Source organism: Triticum dicoccoides, chromosome 3B (genome assembly GCF_002162155.2).
Source record: "Triticum dicoccoides isolate Atlit2015 ecotype Zavitan chromosome 3B, WEW_v2.0, whole genome shotgun sequence".
In the NCBI taxonomy this organism is placed as follows: Eukaryota; Viridiplantae; Streptophyta; class Magnoliopsida; order Poales; family Poaceae; genus Triticum; species Triticum dicoccoides.
In genome coordinates this window covers 743651930-743672806 of record NC_041385.1, presented here as the reverse complement: position 1 = coordinate 743672806, position 20877 = coordinate 743651930, and positions in this window count along the sequence as shown.

Below are 20877 nucleotides of genomic sequence, written 5' to 3'. Positions count from 1 at the left end.
TGGAAAGATGGCGATGCTGTGAAGAGGATTCCTCATAATGTTATGAGATATTTTCAAATTACACCAAGATTGCAGAGGTTGTTTCATGATTCTGAAACAAGAGAGGATGTACTGTGGCATTCTAGGAACCAGGAGTATAGAGATCAGAATGTAATGAGCCATCCATCTCATGGTAGTGAGTGGAAAAGCTTCAATGATAAACACAAAAAGTTTGCTGCTGACCCGAGAAACATTAGACTTGGCTTAGCTTCAGATGGATTTAACCCATTTGGCCACCAGAGCGCCACATATAGCATGTGGCCAGTGCTTGTTATCCCTTAGAACATGCCTCCAAGTGTCTGCACCAAAGAATCAAACTACATGATGGCCTTGCTCATCCCAGGCCAAAAAGTCCTGGAAAGGATTTTGATTAGTTCATGGAGCCTCTTGTGGAGGAACTTCAACAGCTATGGAAGGGTGTTCTCACTCGAGACCTATATAGCAGCCCACCAGCCGATTTCTTTCTGTGTGCTGTTATAATTTGGTGCATCCATGATTATTCGGCTTTGGGCACTATGTCAGGGCGAACGACACATGGTTACAATGCATGTGTTCGCTGTGACAGGAATCCGCTGTCATACGCAATACTTAGCAAGATCTATTACATTGGACACCGCCTTTTCCTTGCCAAGGACAAGCCGCATCCTAGAAAATACCGAAGACATGTGTTCAATGCAAAGCATGAAAACCATGATGCACCAAAGAGGCTCACCGCCGATGAGTTGCAAGTGGAATTAGAGAAGGTCAGGCATATTAAACCAGGAAACTATCCTGGTAATGGTAGCGGGAATAGGAAGCATGGCAGGGCAAAAGAGAGATTATTGTTTACCCGCAGGTCCACTTTGTGGGACTTGGAGTATTGGAAAGATTTGGATCTGCGGCATAATCTTGATGTGATGCACATCGAGAAAAATATATGTGACAGCATTATCGGCACACTTCTTAATATTGAAGGCAAGACGAAAGATACCTTAAAATCTAGGACTGATTTGACACACCTGGGTATCAGAAAGGATTTGCAGGTGCAAGATGAAGGTAAACGACGGGATATGGCACCAACTGTGTACGTCTTGGACAAGGTAAAAAGAAAAGAATTCTGTGAGGTCCTGTCACGTGTGAGATTCCCACATGGATTTGCTTCCAACCTTGAAAGGAGAGTCAGTGCAGATGGAAACAAGGTACAAGGGTTGAAAACTCATGACTGCCACATCCTACTTCAAAGGGTTTTACCTGTTATCCTTAGAGGATTGGGCCGCCCTGACTTATACAGAGCAGTTGCAGAGTTGGGACAATTCTTCAGGGAACTCTGCAGTAGAAATATCAGGATAGATGCTTTGGAGCGTCTTAGAGACAAGATACCAACTATCCTATGCGACCTTGAGAAGATATATCCTCCAGCCTTCTTTGATGTGATGGTGCATTTGGCTGTTCATCTACCTGATGAGGCACTACTAAGAGGTCCAGTACAGTATGGCTGGATGTACCCTATTGAAAGGCGGCTAGGCACTTTCAAGGGCTATGTTAGGAACAGAGCTAGACCCGAGGGTTCCATTGCGGAGGCCTACATTGCTACAGAAGCGTTGACATTCTGCTCAAAATACATTGAAACAGCTGGTCAGCTTAGCAAAGAGGTGGGTGAAGACAATCCCGGGCTCAATGTTTTCGATTATTCTGTTCGAGTTATAGGGAAGAATCGACAAGAGGACAAACCTAAAGATTTGGACAAAATGGTTTGGTATGTGTTGAATAACTGTCCTGAGATACTACCTTATATCAAGTAAGTGGAGTACTGCAGCTTATACATCATAATCTACTAAACTTGCAGCACATTCTTATATATTTAGATGTTTGACGCGATCACTATGTTGTGCAACATCTACAAAGAGGAGTTACTGCTGCAAAATCAAAGAAACATTGACAAACTGGTTATGGCAGGATTTGCGAAATGGTTCAAGAACCATGTAAGCTTTTGAAGTGCACTGTCAGTTTTTTTAATATATTGAGTACATAAGATGATCAACTTGTCTATTTTCTAACCATAGGTTAAGAAGATGCGGGAGGATGGGCAGGCAGTTGATAATGCCCTTTACTCACTAGCAATGGGTCCTGATACTCGGGTAAGACATTATGAATATTGCGTTGTTGGAGATGTGCGCTACAACACCCTTGCACGAGACGAAGGCAGGAAGACACAAAACAGTGCCATCATGAGCACGGATACGTATGACAAAGAGACAACTAAAATGTATGCTAACATAACAGACATTGTTCAGTTGCAGTATATCTCCAGTTTCGAGGATCATCGGTGTGTGGTTCTGTTGTGCTGTCGTTAGTATAACCTGTTTTCCAGGATCGCAAAACCCAGAGCTGATGATTATTTCGAATCCATCAATGTCAAGGCTGTGCACCAGACCAACGAGCCTTTTATTTTGGCAAATCAAGCAACACAAATATTTTTCTTGGAAGACACATATGCATGTAGCGATGACTGGAGAGTATTGTAAAGGTTTGAGCAGAGGAATTTGTTTAATGAAGTTGCACAAGAAGATAATGCTTACACTGCTCCTGATGTACAAGATAACACTGATGTTCCTAATATCTTTGAGAACCATTCACGTCAATGATGTCGGTGAAAATATTGCCTGTCGTGCTATGGACATACAAGAGTTGATCAAGAAGAAGCCAACGTTCGAGGACGTTGAGGCTGAAGAAGAAGATGACACCATGGGGAATTACGATTCAGACTGATACACATGGCGAAGATGTTGACGCTACTGCTGCGGATGATGATTACATTGCTTTTGTCGTATTTGCCTGTCAGAAGACGTTTTTTATCTACTATGTGAAATTGTGTTTGCTATGACAACTGAAACCTGATGAACATGTTGTTTAGTATTTTGCTGTGAGAACATCACTTGTTATGTATGCTGATTTGTGTTTGGTGATTGTATGACAACTAAAACATGATGACATTGTTGTTTAGTTGTACTCATATTTGGCTGTGAAACTTGAATTCGATGACATAGTTTGCTGTTGGACTGCAATTTGCTCGACATCTTCGAATGAGAAAAAAGCTGACCCGACAGGGCCACTGCTATTTATTTACTTATGAGCAAAAGGGGATACCCCCTGATTTCCGTTAATAGAAATCATTAGACGTTCACAACACTACGCCCAGCCTGCTACACAGGTTTCATTCATTACTAGTTTCAGCAAAGTGCTCATGTTGTAGCCACTGAATACATCACAAGTGCTACATACACTGCAAATAAAGAGACAATCATCCTACAGAGCACATCGATTTTGCCCATTATCTTCACAAGCTCTTTCATCTCCTCATTGCTGTCAAGGCCGTTCAGTAGCTGTTGCTTGGCCATGATCAGAGGAACTGCATCTTTAACCTTCTGCTCTGAATCTTCCTCTTCTGCCGTTCCTTCAGTTACTTGTCCAACACCCCAACCTGCTGGTATTGGGATTCCTCGGCTAACCAAATAATCAGTGTAGTTGCATTCCCCCACATCAGCAACTTCCCAGAAATACAAATGACACGAATCTTCCCTTTTCTGCACGAATCAAATTGGAAGATCATCAACGAAACTATTAAAAAAATCAGCAACTGAAAGCAGCAGAACAACACTTAAACATATTATTACCCCATGATTCGGGAATTTGTAGAAGACTCGGCCAGGGTTGAGGATTGTGGTTAAGAAGCGATAAATGACTCTGCGTGATTTCAGCAGTGGCACCACACCAACGGCAGCGGGTTGCGATGAGCAATTGGCTGCGGTGCGCGTGCCAGCGGGGGTGTGATGAGACCCGCAGGCGATGGTATGGGTGGCAACTTGGCGCATATCTGGTTGTTGCCTGCTGAAGAGCAGGTGGACGAGTAGCCAGCGGACATGGTTGCTGCGGCCAGAGCTTCTGATGCTAGGCAGAGTAAGTAGAGAAGAGGAGAAGCGAACGTTGGATATGTCAGTTTCATTACTTGCAGAGTAGCATAGCACCATATATAGTCATAGTCTAGGTTTGGATTCGAACCAGCTACAGGAGCACGTCTCTCTTTTTTCCTAAAGTCGGCAACATCTCTTTATTGGTACACTATCTTGTTCTGTACGCCTTCCCAAGTCTTTGATTTTGTTTCCCTTTTTTTGCGCGGAAGGAAGGAGGACAAAATTGACAGTTACTGGGACACGAACCCAAGACCTCTCGGTTGAAAACCAAGGGTGCTAGTCACTTATGTGGCGAACGTTCCCTGTGAGGAGGACGGCAGAGGAACGCATTTTCCTCGCAGTTTTCTTCCTATATATAAAAAGTATGCTACTTGGTGTCCGCTTAGTCAACAAATGATTGTGCCAACCTTGACCATTGGATTGACATTCAACGTCTGCCGCGTTTCTTCAGTCTCTTCTTCCTCGAGCCGCCAAAGCCAAACCAGTGCCGGCGGGACCGCCTTCTCCCGCCTCCCACGGCTAGCTGTGATCTTCCCTGGCTCCTGTTCGTTCCTGTCCGAGGCCTCACCATCTTCCTCCGCCTTGGTTCGCTTGCCGCGGCGCCGCCCTCCGGTGTTGTCAACATGGTCAACAACCGAGAGGAATAAGGAGATGACTGTACATGGTGAGGATGACAGTAGGGACCCAGCAACGCGCGCAGTAATTTTGTTTTTTCGGGACGGAGAAGGGTATCAACTGGGTTGTGCGGGACCCGTGGCCCGTCTAGCCCAGGATTTTATTTCATATGTTTAGCGCATGACCAGCCCAGTTTGTTTTTTTCCTTTCTGAAAAATGTCTAGCCAGCTATTTTGTTTTTTGTAGAATAACCAACATAGGCCTACTTGCTTTTCTACGCCACGCTGGGCCGGAAATCTTTCAAGACGAGGAGGGATGCATTTTGCCCAGAAAATGGGCTATAAGTAATAAGAAATGGGCTATAAGTAATAATAAATGGGCTATAAAATGAAAAAATACAGCAAACAGGCAATTAGTTCCAAAATACTGTTTTCTTTCATATTTTGATATTTTAAATTCATTGTTTTTGTGCGGGTAAAATTTCATTGAATTTAAATTAAGGTATATTTAGATTTAAAATTAATTTGAATCTGGCTAGAAATTTCTGGCTGTATGCTATTTGGGATAGATTTGGAGGCTAACTTGTGGGTCTACTAGGTTGGCTTGTACTTTGGCTTTGTCAACTTAGTCCACAAACGATACTAGCAGCAGTGACCGTTGGATGTTAATCCAATGACAGTGCTACTTCTTCAATATCTGATCTTCATGCTCCAGCCGCCCAAACCAGCTCCGGTGGGACTGCCTGCTCCCGCCTCCCGTGGCCGGCTGTGCTGCCTCACAGGCTGCACCACCCCACCCTACTTCATTGCTGGCCAGGCCATTCCTCTACTCACCTACACCTCATGTTATTTTCCAGCGACGGCAGCCGGACCAGTAAACCCTCGTACTCCCCACCGCATGGGAAACCATTGTCGAGTCTTCCCAGGCTCTGTGTCATTCCCTTCCTAGCCCTTGCCATCGCCCACCGCCATGGTGCTCTCCGCGTGGCCTGGTCAACATGGTCAATGAACGACATCCATCGGTCGTGGACTGTACGTGGAGAGGCTGACAGCTGGGTCCATGGCCGCACACAAGGAAATGCCTCCTTATTACACGCAAAATAATGATTCCTCCACCTGACAGTTAGGACCCGCCGGAAGGGCCTCTGTATTTCATGAAAAAATGTCCCCCCCCCCCCGCTGACATGTCGGACCCACCAGCTATATCTTCGCATGCAAGGAAGTGCCTCCTTATTACGCACAAAAAAATGAATACCCCCTGCTAGCTGGGACCCACCATAGTGGGAGGATGACTTGTGGGCCAACTAAGTTGACGGGACCCACCATGGGTTAGATTTTCATGATCTGGCTCCAGATGCTATCCTCCATATCTTGTCGTTCATTATTGTGTGCGAGGCTTTTCTCCACGTCAACCCACACTCCGGCTTATGGATCAAGACCTTCAATGTGAAGCCGAAGATGATCGAGGGGCGACATATGGAGTGCGGAGGTGCCATAATAAGCAGGAACACTGATGCCCCATGGCCAGAGGGTTCTTTCCCGGAAGTATCCGATGTATGGCAACGAAGGTGGTTTTATGTTACAGCTCCCAGAGGCACAAAGTGGGTAGCCGCCCCCGAGTTCCGCTCGGGCCCTCCGTCACATTTGGCGTCTTGGACCGGCATAGGACGGAATTGGGGGCCCGCTGGTGATGTACCAGAACTGCAGAATCGCTTCTGGGAGCTTATTGAGAGGGACATAAATCTTGTCAGCATAATTCAAGTGATGCTAATCCGACGGATGTTGCCGTGCAAACGTCGGCCTCTCCGGATGCGGGAGTTAATCCGGGGGTCCGCGGACTATTAAGCACTTCTTTGGCCTGAAGCTTGAATGGATGTGTAAATTATTCTTCGGACCACAAGTAAAGTGTCCGGACACCATCGAGTATGCGGGCCTAAGCTGCAATCGCCTAGATGCCCAAGTAAGTAACCTTAAAGCTAGACACTTCATTTATATTTTCATAACTATTATTCTGAAAATCCCTCCGTGGCCAGGAATGGCTCAACAAGGCGGAGAGAATCAGGTGTCCGGCGCCACTTCCTGAAGGCTCGTCTGGTCCGACCGTTGCCAAGATGCTTGGCCGAGCGCTCAGCAAAATCCCCTCGGGTAAAGGCGAAGGAAAGGGCGGTGAAGCCGAACTTCACACAATACGCATCCAAACCGGGGGAATCGTTACCTCCCCTGAGGAGGATAGTCGGGAAGGAGAGGCTAAAGCCTCCTCCCCGCGCGGGAGAAAAAGGTCCGCCTCCGAAGACTTAGAGGCGGAGATGCCCGAGCAAGGGAAGAAGGTATCACCAGGGGGCTCTGCCATGACGGGTGAGGGAGTCCTGCATAAGGGGGTATCTGGACAGCCGGACTGTATTCATCATCCGGACTATAGAAGCGTCAATATACAAGACTCAAGACTTCGGCTCGTGTCCGAATGGGACTCTCCTTTGCGTGGAAGACAAGGTTGGCGATCCAGATATTATATTTCCTTCCTTGTAACCGACTCCATGTAAACCGTAGCTCTCCGGTGTCTATATAAACCGGAGAGCATGGTCCTTAGAAGGCCGATCACAATTACAATCATACCATCATAGGCTTGCTCTTAGGGTTTAGCCTCTATGATCTCGTGGTAGATCTACTCTTGTATTCCACATATCTTCAATATTAATCAAGCCGGAAGTAGGGTTTTACCTCCGTCGAGAGGGCCCGAACCTGGGTAAACATCGTGTCCCTTGGTTCCTGTTACTATCAGCCTAAGATGCATAGATCAGGACTCCCTACCCCAGATTCGCCAGTTTTGACACCGACATTGGTGCCTTCATTGAGCGTTCCTCTGTGTCGTCGCTTCGAGGCTTGATGGCGTCTTCAATCGTCAACAACACGGTCCAGGGTGAGACTTTTCTCCCTGGACAGATCTTTGTGTTCGTCGGCTTCGCACTGCGGGCCAATTCGCTTGGCCAGTTGGAGCAGATTGACAGCTTCGCCCCTGGCCACCAGATCAGGTTCGGAAACTTGAACTGCACGACAGATATCTATGGAGACTTGATCTTCGACGGATTCGAGCCTGCGCCAGGAGCGCCGGACAGCCACAACGAGCACGGCTTAGACTTGCCGTCGGACAGTGCTCGGGACATCATCCCCGAAGCAGCCCCGGATCTAAATCCAGGGCCGGTTGCGTTGCCTATGGACGGAGGGCTGGACCCTGCCCCGCAGGCCGCACACTTATCAGCGGTGGAGCCGAACACGGGTCTCACCTCTGTGGAGGCCTGTAACCCTGGGCCCCCGGACTCATATCTGGCTGATGGTCCTGGTCCGCTCACTCTCGAGCCAGCCGAGCCAGGCTGGGCTCCGGTAATGGAGTTTACCGCTGCAGACATCTTTCAGCACTCGCCCTTTGGCGACATGCTAAACTCATTGAAGTCTCTCTCTTTGTCAGGAGGCTCTGGGCCGAACTTTGTCCGGCTTGAGTGGGAAGCAAGCGGCGAAGGAATTCGCTGCCCACCCACGACCCACTTTGTCGCCATGATTGATGATTTAACCAACGTGCTCGACTTTGACTTCGAAGACATCGACGGTATGGACGACGATGCAGGAGACAAACAGGAGCCACCGCTCACAGGGCGGTGGACAACCACCTCTTCATATGATATATATATGGTGGACACTCCGAAAGAAACCAATGGCGATGAGGCAACGGAGGATAACCCCTCCAAGAAGAAAGACAGGCATGGGCATCGCCAGCGCCGCTCCAAGCCCCGCCAAGGCAATACCGGCACCGGAGACGATAATAATTCGGACGGTGCCGACGATGAATAGAAACCCGAACAGCCCGCCTTTGAGCAGGCCGAACATGATGACGGGCATGACAGCCCAGATGAACAGGAGACGAACGGGTATCCGGAGGAGGACAACCACATGCCCCTCTCCGAAGACGAGATTAGCCTCGGCGACGATGAGTTCGGCGTACCCAAAGACCCCGCAAAGAAGGAGCACTTCAAGCGTCGGCTTATTGCTGCTGCGAGAAGCCTAAATAAGAAGCAGCAGCAGCTCCAAGCTGATCAAGATCTGCTAACAGACAGATGAACAGAAGTCCTGGCAGCCGAGGAATATAGATTCGAGCGCCCCACGGCTGACCGACCACCTCGAGGTCGGGACAAAATGGCATATCAGCCGAAATACCAGCCTGTAGCTCCGTACCGGTTTACTACGGCCCGGGGCAATACTCAGGACCTATGTGATAAACTAGATAACGCCGCAGGACAAACAAGATCGATCTACGGATCACAGGGGAGCGCCGAAGCACATGACGATGACCGTCATACCGGATACACTAATAGCAAATTCGGCTGGGCCGAATACAACCAGTCAGACGCAGCCGGACTGCGCCGTGACATAGCCCGACATAGAGGCGCCGCACACCCGCTCTGCTTCACTGATGAAGTGATGGATCATGAATTCCCAGAAGGGTTTATACCCGTAAACATCGAATCATACGATGGCACCACAGACCCTGCGGTATGGATCGAGGATTTCCTTCTCCACATTCACATGGCCCGCGGAGATGATCTACATGCCATCAAGTTTCTTCCCCTTAAGCTCAAAGGACCTGCCCGACACTGGCTAAACAGCCTGCCCACAAATTCTATTGGCAGTTGGGAAAATCTGGAAGACGCATTTCTTGACAATTTCGAGGGCACATATGTGCGACCTCCGGATGCCGATGACTTGAGCCACATTACTCAACAGCCCCGGAGAATCAGCCAGGAAATTCTGGACTCGGTTCCTGACTAAAAAGAACCAAATAGTCGACTGTCCGGACACCGAAGCCCTGGCGGCTTTCAAGCATAATATCCGTGACGAGTGGCTCGCCAGACACCTCGGCCAGGAGAAACCCAAGTCCATGGCAGCTCTTACGACACTAATGACCCGCTTTTGCGCGGGCGAGGACAGCTGGTTGGCTCGCAGTAGCACTACGCCACATTCTGGAACTTCAGATGTCCGGGAAAATAATGGCAAGCCACGGCGCAATAGACACAAGAGACGGAACAACGGCGACAACACCGAGGATACGGCGGTCAATGCCGGATTCAGCGGATCCAAATCCGGTCAGTGGAAGAAGCCATTCAAGCATAACAATCAAGGACCGTCTAGTCTGGACCGTATACTAGAATGCTCGTGCCAAATTCATGGCACCCCGGACAAGCCAGCCAACCACACCAATAGAGACTGCTGGGTATTTAAACAGTCCGGCAAAATAAACGCTGAAAACAAGGACAAGGGGCTGCACAACGACGATGACGATGAGCCCTGGCGTCCGAACATGGGGGGGGGGGGCAGAAGAAATTTCCCCCCCAGGTGAAAATGGTCAACATTATCTACGCCACCCACATCCCCAAGCGGGAACGGAAGCGAGCACTACGGGACGTAGAGCCAGTCGTCCCCAAATTCAACCCATGGTCTGCCTGTCCGATCACCTTTGATCGTAGGGATTATCCTACTAGCATCCGTCATGACGGCTTAGCCGCACTGGTTTTAGACCCAATTATAGACGGATTTCACCTCACAAGAGTCTTTATGGACGGAGGCAGCAGCCTGAACCTGCTTTATCAGGACACAATGCGTAAAATGGGCATCGATCCTTCAAGGATTAAGCCCACCAAAACCACCTTTAAGGGTGTCATTCCTGTAGTAGAGGCCTGCTGTACAGGCTCTATAACATTGGAAGTGGTCTTCGGATCTCCGGATAACTTCCGAAGCAAAGAGCTAATCTTCGATATCGTCCCTTTCCACAGTGGTTACCACGCACTGCTCGGACGAACCGCATTCGCCAGATTCAATGCGGTCCCACACTATGCATAACTAAAGCTCAATATGCCAGGCCCGCGCGAAGTCATAACAGTCAACGGGAATATGGACCGCTCTCTCCATACAGAAGAACACACCACGGCCCTTGCGGCCGAAGTACAATGCGGCCTCCTCCGGAAAACCACCAATCCGGCGATGACAACCTCAAGCTCTGTCAAGCGAGGGCGGAACACCTAGCAGCAGGATCAGCAGGCATGTCAAGAGCATGACTAGCAGTCCAGCCTCTGCCCAAGTCCCACCCAAGCAGCATTCGTGCCACACGTACACAATTACGCACTAAAAATACCATGGGCACAGGCGGAGGCGTAGCAGTGGCTCAGTCAACAGTACGGTATTGCTTCGTAACCTTTCCATTTTACCCTTAAGGACATCGCTTTAGTGCAGCTTCTCCGGAAGAGCAGAATTGTCGGACTTACAAAGGAGAGGAAACCCAGGAGGTAACAGGCTTCGGGCACACTAGGAAATACCCAGGTGGCATCTATTCACGATCATTGTTCCTGCTTTATCTATCTGTACGTAGCCTGCTCCTGGATAGGATATGTCAAATAATCCTATTTATCTCCGCGTAATGCATTCATTGTAAACATACGCTTAAACGTATTATTTATTAATGGGAGACAATATACAATGTCAACTTTTTTTTGCATTTTTTATAAATGTCTATTTGATTTTGCATCCGTACACTTTGGTACGTTGAGTTTGCCAGGGGCTTCTTATAGCGCCCCATAATACGTCAAGACATGTCTGAACACTTTCAACAGTGCAGCACCCCGAACTTATAGCATTATATGCATCAGCTCCGAATCATGTCTTGGGTTACAGTTGGGATAGCCCGGCTCCCTTGTTTTGGTACCTTACGTTCTGTTAATTTGGCTAAGGTAGCGCAGGGAGAACTACTGCGATTGTGCCCTGGTTCTTCCGGACGAGTACCTCAGTAGAGAAAGCACAAAACTGTCCGACATGATGTGGCGAGAGACCGGTCGCTGTTCGAGAGGTCTTAAAATCCTTAAAGATTTTTCCGCTTTAGGCGTTAATTCAGCTTTGTCCGATATAGGCGTGTATAGCGCCCCAATTCGGCCTTCCGGATTCTAGGGGCTTCGCCGAAATTTAAAATTGTAGACTTCTATGGCTAAGTGAAAGTTATAAAGCCGCATAGTCTGATTGCCTTGTTCGCTGCGCTGGACACCTCCTTAAGGGACCAAACATTTGGATAAAGAGTGTCCAGGTTTTCCACGAACACCCCAGTACTAGTTACACGGGGGCGGAAGCCGACGACTGGCCTACTTTCATAATTCGATAAACAGCCGCACAGAAGGTAATATTTTAAATAACAAAAGTGCTACATAGCACAAGTAACTTCGTCTTTAAATTACAAACATGACAGAAGTGAATTCATTCAAAAATTATGTCTTTGGTACATTCATCGGCCACGAGGGAAGCACCCTTCGTAACGCTATCACAATACTTCTCAGGGACGCGATACGGCTTGCCCTCCGGCGGCCCGTCCTTCACCAGCTTCTCCGCATCCAGCTTGCCCCAATGCACCTTGGCGCGGGCAAGGGCCCGGCGGGCACCCTCAATGCAAACGGATCGCTTGATGACTTCCAGCACGGACAGGAATCCACCATCCGCTTGATCAGGCCGAAGTAGCTGGTGGGCAGAAGCTCGCCAGGCCATATCCGAACTATGAGATCTTTCGTAGCCACTTCAGCCGCCTTGTGGAGTTCGACCAACTGCTTCAGTTGGTCACTTAGAGGCGTTGCATGTTCGGCCCCAGCATACTGGGACCAGAACAACTTCTCCGTTGAGCTCCCCTCCTGGGCACGGTAGAACTCCGCGGCATCTGACGTGCTGCGTGGCTGGTCTGTGAATGCCCCTGGAGAGCTCCGAGTTCGAGTAGGTAAAAGAAACGCCTCCTCCACATGTTTGCTTTGCATAAAAAATTTCTTACCCGCTGCTATTTTCTTGGCCTCCTGGATCTCTTGCCGATCCCTCTCGGCTTCGGCCTTGGCGTCTTTTGTATTTGTAAGGGCCTTCACAAGCTCGGCCTCTTTTGCTTTAAGCTCCCGCTCCGCAGACTCGAGCTTCTTGCCGAGCTCCTGGAGCTCTTCTTGTACCTCGTCCACTCGGGCCTATTGCTTTTTGCGCTCCTTGAGTTCCAAGGCCGCTTTGTGTTTGGGCTTGGACAGCGCCTTCTTGAGAGACGCCACTTCGATGGTGGCCTCTGTTACCATATCACGACATTTCGTCGTTAGCATAATCAAATTTTATATACTATTCATTATATGAGAGAGGGGAATCATTCACCTTTGCTCTCTTCGAGCTGCCTCCTCGTGAGGCCGAGCTCTCCCTGTGCCCGCTCTAAGTCCTGTGTTAGGCCAGGAATTTTGGCCGTGCGAGCAGCAGTGGCCAGTAGCACAGCCTGTTTATTTACATTCAAACTTATTGTTAGACTCCTGCGGATTATAATTGACCCTCCGTTTGGTTTTTCTTTCCGAACACCAAACAGAGTATCAGGGGCTACTACCTATCGGGTGGTGATTTCACACATTTTTACTTACCTCAAAGCCTGTCAAGAGGCTGGTGCAGGCTTCGGTTAGTGCGCTCTTGGCGGACGAAACCTTTTGAATCACCGCACTCATGAGAGTATGGTGCTCTTCATCTATGGAAGCGCCACGAAGCGCTTCCAGCAGACAATCCGACGCCTGGGGCGCAACGGAAGTCCTTGATACAGACGACCCTCCCTCCATAACGAGGGGCTGCCCGCCTAAGTCCGGAACCACTGAAGGCTCCGGAACAGTGTTCGGCTGGGAGCTCGGCTTGCCGTGGCTCTCATCGACACGATCCACGGGGACCTTGAACCCCGTGACTCCGACGCCTGGGACGCCGCCTTGAGGAGCCTCCAGGGCCACCTCTGCCATCATCGGGAGCCTTTGGGACAACACCACCGTGTCGTCCGCAGGACAAGGAGACGTGGCCGTCGGGAGTGAGTTTGTTGCTGACTCACTCAAGGACCCGTCCGAAGACGACACTTCCGGATGGGCCCTGGCCGGACTGCATACAAGTTTGGCATTATAAACAAAATTATGAAGCGAAAATAATGATTGAGTGCGGATACTTACGATCGCACAAGGGGCTTCTTCCTGGGCAGCCACCCTTCCTCGCTATCAGCAGCGGTGGCAGAGTAGTCGGGGATGCCTTTCCCTTCTTGGACGTCCCAGTCTCCCCCACCGGGGCGGCCTTCCTCTTCTTCCCTCCCCCGACACGGGGAGGTGGTGTTTCTCCTTGTTCCTCCCCGCCTCCATGGGAGGAATCTGCCTCGTCGTCATCGGACGACAAGGGTATGATGGCCTTACGCCGGGGGCCTCTCCTTGCCTCCTGGTTCACTGTCTCAGGCCCCCCATCCTTTCCGAACGGGGTGGCCTCTTCTTCTTCTTCTTCCCCTTCGGGGGAGGAGTGTGCCTCGTCATCTTCGGACGAGGCTTGCGCAACCTTACTTCGGAGACCCTTTCGGGTCCCCGGGGCCTTCTTATCGGCCTTCTTCTCCGGCCTCTTATAGGGCGCCGGGACCAGCATCTTCGTTAGAAGATCATTGGCTGGACTCTCTGGCAACAGAGCCGGACTGTCAATCCGCTCCGTTGTCTCCACATACTCCTAAACAAATATAGACAATAGCTTAGGGATTCTCCATGAAGAACCGGACCCGGTGGCGGCCTGAGAACTCACCTGGGTAGGTTGCCGTGCGGCGTGGAGCCCATGGTCCTCGGTTATTTGAGGAGGTACTTCGGTGGCCTTGAACAACGCCTTCCACGCGTTCTTGTGCTTCATGCCATAGAGCCTCTGGAGCGTTCGGTGTTCGGCCGGGACGAATTCCCGCAGATTGAATGCCCGCCTTTGGCACGGAAGAATCAGGCGAATGAGCTTGACTTGGATCACATTGACGAGCTTGATGTTCTTGTCCTTCATGCCCTTGATGCAGTTGATGAGTCCGATCAGCTTTGCAGATTCGCCGTATAACAGGCCCTTCTGTTCCCAGGAGGTGAGCCGCATAGGGGTTCCAGAACGGAACTTGGGGGCCGCCGCCCAGTCGGCGTCGCGTGGCTCGGTGATGTAGAACCACCCCGATTGCCACCCCTTCACGGTTTCCGCAAAGGAGCCGTCAGGCCAGGTGACATTAGGCATTTTGCCCACCATGGATCCTCCGCACTCCGCTTGCTAGCCGCTCACAGTCTTCGGCTTCACGCAGAAGGTTTGGAGCCACAAGCCGAAATGAGGCTTAATGCAGAGGAAAGCCTCGCACACGACGATGAACGCCGAGATGTTGAGGATGAAGTTCAGAGCTAGATCATGAAGTCTAGCCCATAGTAGAACATGAGCCCGCGGATGAAGGGGTGGAGTGGAAACCCCAGTCCACGGACGAAGTGGGCAAGGAGCACGACCCTCTCATGGGGTCCTGGAGTTGGAATGACCTACCCCTCGTCTGGTAGCCGCTGCGCTATATCTGCGGCCAAGTATCTGACCGCCCGGAGATTCGCGATCTTCTTCTCCATCGCGGTGGAAGCCACCCACTTGCCCTCCGAACATGACTAACTGTGCGGAGAAGACCTGGACCAGGGCGCTGGAGCTCGAGGGGGCAAGAGTATGCGAGGAGGGGGGGTGGGGGAGGAAGAAGACATGGGTAAAAATGAGGAACTCTTATCCCTTTATAGAGGCGACGAAAGCGGTGTGCCTCCCCACTAGCCTGTTGAGAATCGCTTACTTCACAAGCGCCACGATTGATGGCACGGGGGGATTACCCATACCCGTATTGATGAGAATCCCGTGATAAGGGGGCATGACCTCTGCTTTGACAAGACGTGTCAAGGAAACCGCCTTGCAATGCACGCTGTGGCTGGTTGTGAAAAACGGTTTGAATAATGACCTGGCTCTAAGGGCATGTCACGTCGTCTAAAAGTTGTCAGCTGAAGTATCATTCTCTCTATGGTGGTATGTGAAGATCATTTTGCAGATCTGGACACGACCTACGTGTTCGATAATAACCTTGGAGTATTCGGAAGGAGGAACCCGCCTTGCAATGCCGAAGACAAGACTGCGCGCCGGACTCATCGTCATTGAAGCCTGGTTCAGGGGCTACTGAGGGAGTCCTGGATAAGGGGGTATCCGGACAACCGGATTGTATACATCGTCTGGACTATAGAAGCGTCAAGATACAAGACTCAAGACTTCGGCTCGTGTCCGGGGACTCTCCTTTGCGTGGAAGACAAGCTTGCCGATCCGGATATTATGTTTCCTTCCTTGTAACCGACTCCATGTAAACCATAGCTCTCTGGTGTCTATATAAACCGGAGAGGATGGTCCTTAGAAGGCCGATCACAATTACAATCATACCATCATAGGCTAGCTCTTAGGGTTAGCCTCTACGATCTCGTGGTAGATCTACTCTTGTACTACACATATCTTCAATATTAATCAAGCAGGAAGTAGGGTTTTACCTCCATCGAGAGGGCCCGAACCTGGGTGAACATTGTGTCCCTTGCTTCCTGTTACCATCAGCCTAAGACGCACAGATCGGGACCCCCTACCCGAGATCCGCCGGTTTTGACACCGACACCGGGCAAACCCAACATTTGACCAAAGACATGATTCGGAGCTGATGCATATAAGGCCAAACTTGTGACGCCAAACACTCCCAAGGGTATTCGGTCTTTGTAAAAGAAAATAGGCTGGCGAGAGGCTATTATAAGCCCTAAATTTCTAGGTACGTCTGATTTAATCTGTCGTGGCGAAATGCCAATAACGGTAGTATCCTCTGTGGGTATGAAACCCATGGTATGGTTAAACAACAAGAGGCAATAGAAAAGGTTTACACATGGGCTTAATCTAAAAAGAAACCTGTTGAACGGGGCCCTGCTGCACGTTTGTGCCTTTGTCTCCGTTGTGTCGTATCCTAGAAGGGTATCACGCGAACATTGTCTGTGGAAAAAAGAAAACTCATAGGGGAGTACAACGTAAGTATGCAATTGATAATAAAAGTGCAAGATGTTGGCCTGCCAGTAAGGTTGAGCCAGCTGTGGGGCTGCATTAAATATTTACAGCCCCTGGTATCCGCTATGGGATTACATGTACGGTGCCCTGGTTCAGTTTTATCCGAGCTACCGAACTCGTCTAACCGTGTCCATGGTCGTAATGACGAGTTATGTTTTTTGATATTGGAGGCCGCTTACAGTCCGGCCACCAGGGCCGTCGCGTGTTCCTCTGCGCGTGAGGAGCGCTCTGTGATTCTGCTAACGGTGATGACACCACATGGACCGGGCATCTTGAGTATAAGGTAGCCATAGTGCGGCAATGCGTTGAAGAGGGCGAAGGCCATTCTTCCAAGCAATGCGTGATTGCCGCTTTGGAAGGGTGCGATGGTGAAGAGTAGTTCTTCGCTTCTGGAATTGCCTGGGGAGCCGAATGTTACTTCCAGCACGACGGAGCCCCTGCCGTAGGCTTCTACGCCTGGTATCACCCCTTCAAAGGTGGTGTTGCTTTGGCTAATTCTGGATGGGTTTATCCCCATTCTGCGGACAGTGTCCTCGTATATAAATTGAGACTACTACCGCCGTCCTTGAGGACGCGGGTGAGACGGTATCCATCAATTATTGGGTCTAGCACCAAGGCCTCTGATCCTCTGCGCCGAATACTAGTTCGGCCGTCCATGTGATCGAAAGTGATCGGACGAGACATCCAGAAGTCAGATGTGGGTACGATGGGCTCTACATCATGCGCGTCTCTGAGCTCGCGTTCGTGCCTTCTCGTGAATGTGCGAGTCGCGTGGATCATGTTTACTGTTTTAACCTCTGACGGGCATTTTTTCTGTCCCCCAGTGTTCGGCTGGCGAGGTTCGTCCTTGTCTTCACTTGGTGTTTCCCTCCCCTTGTGTTCGACATTTAATTTGTCGGCCTGCTTGAAAACCCAACATTCTCTATGCGTGTGGTTTGCAGGTTTCTCTGGGGTGCAATGAATTTGGCATAGTCTGTCCAGGATTCTGTTCAGGCCGGATGGTCCCTCTTTACTGCCTTTAAATGGCTTCGTTTGCTGATCAGGTCGAGAGCCCCTGAATCCGGCATTGACCGTTGTGTTATCCGGTCTCTCTTCCTTGTTTTGGCATTTGTGTTTATTACGCCGTGGCTTCCCGTTGCCATCCCTTATTTCGGATGTGTTGGGGTCGCTGGTGCCTTTACGGGCTAACCAGCTATCTTCACCCGCGCAAAAGCGGGTCATAAGGCCTTTTAAGGCTGCCATTGTCCTTGGCATTTCTTGGCCGAGATGCCGGGTGAGCCACTCGTCGCGGATGCTGTGTTTGAATGCTGCTAAGGCTTTGGCGTCCGGACAAACGATAATTTGATTCTTCTTAGTGAGGAATCTGTTCCAAAGCTTGCGGGTGGACTCTCCGAGCTGTTGGATTATGTTACTTACATCGTCTACATCCGGAGGCCGGACATAAGTCCGTTGGAAGTTGGCCCTGAAAGCGTCCTCAAGTTCCTCCCAACTCCCGATTGAATTTTCGGGGAGGCTTTTCAACCAGTGTCGAGCTGGTCCCTTCAGCTTGAGGGGAAGGTATTTGATGGCGTGGAGGTCATCCCCACGAGCCATGTGAATATGCAGGATAAAATCCTCGATCCAGACCCCTGGGTCTGTTGTTCCGTCGTATGCCTCTATGTTCACAGGTTTAAAGCCTTGTGGGAATTCATGGTCCACTACTTCTTTGGTGAAGCACAGGGGGTGAGCAGCTCCTCTGTATCTGGGCACGCTGTGGCATGCGGTCGGCTGCTGTTGTGTCCGGAATTTATTCCGAACTGGTATTTGGCTTGTATGAGCGTTTGGGTGACCGTAGTCCCTCGCCGGGGTGTGTCCTTTAGATCCATAGATGGACCTGGCTGCACCGGCTTTCTTATCCAGATGCTCATGCAGATCATGTGCAACGTTAATAGCCATTCTGTTGTGGTTATGAAGCGGTACGTCTGGTCTCTTGGTCATATTATTCTTTGGTGGAACGGCCTCATCGTCGAATTCTGGCAGTAGCTTGCATTTTGGATAGCTTTTTGTATGGCGATCGTCGCCATATCTTTCTTTAGTGTCTAGCACTTTATTCCATCTGCGACTGAGCTTTTCCTGTGCGGCTTTGAGCCGTTGCTTCTGCTTCTTTACACTTCCTGCTGTGGCCATAAGCTTTCGATGGAGGTTGTCTCGTTCCACTCGTTCGTCCGAAATGATGAATGCATCATCGTCCGGACTGTGTTCCTGTTCTGGGGCGGTTTCATGAGCTCGTCCCTCCGGATCATTGTGATCGAGTATTTGCTCCGAACTCGGTTTGGCGTGACCTGGCTCGTCCTGCTCCATCGCTGGGTCCATGTGGTCGTTATTGCCTTTAGGGTTTACTGGTATGTCGATCCTTCTTGCACTCTTGTTGCTATTTTTGCTGTTGCTGGACTTTGAGCGTCGTTTGCACCATCGTTTTGGCTTTTGCCCGGGTGTTTTATCTTCCGGATTATCGCCGTCGTCCTTCTTTGGTGTATCCACCATGTATATATCGTGTGACAAGGTAGTAGTCCCGTGCCCCAGAGATTCTGAAGCTTCTCCTGCATCGTCGTCCATACGGTCGATGTCTTCGGAGTCGAAGTCAAGAACGTTGATTAAATCATCGATCGTGGCAATGAAGTGGGTGGTGGGTGGGCAACGAGTTCCTTCGTCGCCTGCTTCCCACTCAGGCCGGACATAGTTTGGCCCAGAGCCTCCTGACAAAGAGAGAGACTTTAATGAGTTCAGCATGTCGCCATAGGGCGAGTGCTGGAAGATGTCCGCAGCGGTAAACTCCATTACCGGAGCACAACCTGGCCTGGCTGGCTCGAGGGTATGCGGACCAGGACCAACAACCGAGCGAGTCCGGGGGGCCGAGGTTACATGCCTCAACAGAGGTGAGACATGTGTTCGGCTCAACTGCCGATGAGTATGCAGCCCGCGGGGCGGGGTCCACCCCTCCGTCCTTAGGCAACACATTCTGCTCCGGATTTAGATCTGGGGCTACTGCAGGGGTGATATCCCGAGCGTTGTCCGAGAACAGGTCTAGGCCGTGCTTGTCGTGACTGTCTGGCGCTCCTCGCACAGGCCCGAATCCGTCAAAGATCAAGTCTCCGCGAATATCCACCGTGTATTTCAAGTTCCCGAACCTGACCTGGTGGCCAGGGGCATAGCTGTCGATCTGCTCCAGATGACCAAGCGAATTGGCCTGCAGTGCGAAGCCGCGAACACAAGGATCTTTTCGGGGAGAAGAGTCTCGCCCTGGACCGTGTTGTTGGCGATTGAAGACGCCATCAGGCCTCGAAGCGATGACACAGAGGAACTCTCAATGAAAGAACCAATGTCGGTGTCAAAACCGGCGGATCTCGGGTAGGGGGTCCCGATCTGTGCATCTTAGGCTGATGGTAACAGGAAGCAAGGGACACAATGTTTACCCAGGTTCGGGCCTTCTCGATGGAGGTGAAACCCTACTTCCTGCTTGATTAATATTGAAGATATGAGTAGTACAAGAGTAGATCTACCACGAGATCGTAGAGGCTAAACCCTAAGAGCTAGCCTATGATGGTATGATTGTAATTGTGATCAGCCTTCTAAGGACCATCCTCTCCAGTTTATATAGACACCGGAGAGGGCTAGGGTTTACATGGAGTCGGTTATAAGGAAGGAAATACAATATCCGGATCACCAAGCTTGTCTTCCACGCAAAGGAGAGTCCCATCCGGACACGGGCCGGAGTCTTGCGTCTTGTATCTTCACGCTTCAATAGTTCGGATGATGTATATAGTCCGGCTATCCGGATACCCTCTAATCCAGGAATCCCTCAGCTGGGACCCACCAGCTACATCTTTGCACGCAAGGAAGTGCGTCCGGGCAAAAAAAAACGATTCGCCCCCCTGACTGCTGGGACCCACCAGCTACATCTTCGCACACAAGGAAGTGCGTCCGAAAAAAACGATTCGCCCCCCTGACTGCTGGGACCCACCAGCTACATCTTCGCACGCAAGGAAGTGCGTCCGAAAAAACGATTCAGCTACATCTTCGCACGCAAGGAAGTGCCTGACAGTCGGGACCCACCTGGTCGAAGCGTACGTAGCGTTGTCATTCCGGTCGCGAATATGTACATACATATATACTGGTCGATGTAGAGGTGCGCACATGTCGTAGTAGAGGCGCGTATGTGTCATTGTGGAGGTGCGCATGTAGCATGTACACGTACGTACAGCGGCCAGTGTGCAAGAAAGAAAATACGGCCACGTATGTGTACATACGGGCGAGGTCTCGAACGCCTACTCACGCATACGTACGACCAGGGCTCGTGT